The sequence below is a fragment of the Myotis davidii genome, unplaced genomic scaffold (assembly GCF_000327345.1).
Source record: "Myotis davidii unplaced genomic scaffold, ASM32734v1 scaffold2070, whole genome shotgun sequence".
NCBI classification, from domain to species: domain Eukaryota; kingdom Metazoa; phylum Chordata; class Mammalia; order Chiroptera; family Vespertilionidae; genus Myotis; species Myotis davidii.
Genome location: NW_006281656.1, coordinates 40,013 through 41,289, shown reverse-complemented (window position 1 = coordinate 41,289; position 1,277 = coordinate 40,013). Strand labels below are relative to the sequence as shown.

General features: G+C 40.2%; 1 protein-coding gene across 1 annotated transcript in view; it reads right to left on the bottom strand.

Annotated features, from left to right (window-relative positions):
• LOC102753900 (calcium-activated chloride channel regulator 4) overlaps positions 1–1,277 on the bottom strand; it is a gene marked incomplete at its 3' end in the record, with an annotated part of 33,743 nt that overhangs the window by 7,374 nt on the left and 25,092 nt on the right. The window lies entirely within an intron of this gene.

The window sequence follows — 1,277 nt, the reverse complement described above, 5'->3', positions numbered from 1 at the left end:
GGTTTGGGGGGGAATCAGGCGTGGGTCCTGGCAGCCCATGGCGCTAGTCAGGCGTGGGTCCGGGCTGCCTGCGGGGGCTGCAGCAGTCTGGCCTGACTCCCGCTGAGGCCCATGGGGTGCCTCCTCGCATGTGATTTCAATTGAGCGCTGGGCCTCTAGTATGGAATAAAAAAAGATCCCAATAGCTGCATTAATCCTGAGAAAGAAGAACAAAGTTGGATGGATCACAGTACCAGATATAAAGCTATAATACAAAGCCATAGTGCTCAAAACTATCTGGTACCAGCACAAGAACAGACATATAGACCAATAAAACAGAGCAGAGAACCAAGAGTTCAACCCAAGACATTATGCTGAATTAATATTTGACAAAGGAGGCAAGAGCATACAATGTTTCCTGATGTAAGGGCCCCGAAAGCATCAATGAGGCCATTGTTCTGGGCTTCATCTGAGGCAAGGAAATGTATTCCTCCTAAAATATAAATATATTTATTAGGTTGCTTTCTAGAAAATAAGTACTTATCACAATTTAGTGATTTTTAAGGTAACAGTAAAACTGTTATGCGCGCAGGTGAGGTCTGGAGTGGAGACAATCGCATGTGATTTCAATTGAGCGCTGGGCCTCTAGTATGGAATAAAAAAAGATCCCAATAGCTGCATTAATCCTGAGAAAGAAGAACAAAGTTGGATGGATCACAGTACCAGATATAAAGCTATAATACAAAGCCATAGTGCTCAAAACTATCTGGTACCAGCACAAGAACAGACATATAGACCAATAAAACAGAGCAGAGAACCAAGAGTTCAACCCAAGACATTATGCTGAATTAATATTTGACAAAGGAGGCAAGAGCATACAATGGAGTCAAGACAGTCTCTTTAATAAATGGTGTTGGGAAAATTGGACAGATAAATGCAAAAAAATGAAACTAAACCATCAACTTACACCATAATGGATAAAGAACTTAAACATAAGACAGGGAACCATAAAAATCTTAGAAGAATCTATAGGCAGCAAAATAGCAGACATTTGCTGTAGCAATATCTTGACCAATAACTGCTCCTAGGGCAATGGAAACTAAGGAGAAAATAAACAAATGGGACTACATCAAAATAAAAAGCTTCTGCACAGCAAAAGAAACCATCAACAAGAGAGCCCACTGCATGGGAGAATATATTTGCCAATGTTATCTCCAATAAGGGTTTAATCTCCAACATTTACAGGGAACTCATACAACTTAATAAAAGGAAGATAAATAATCCAATCAAAAAATGGG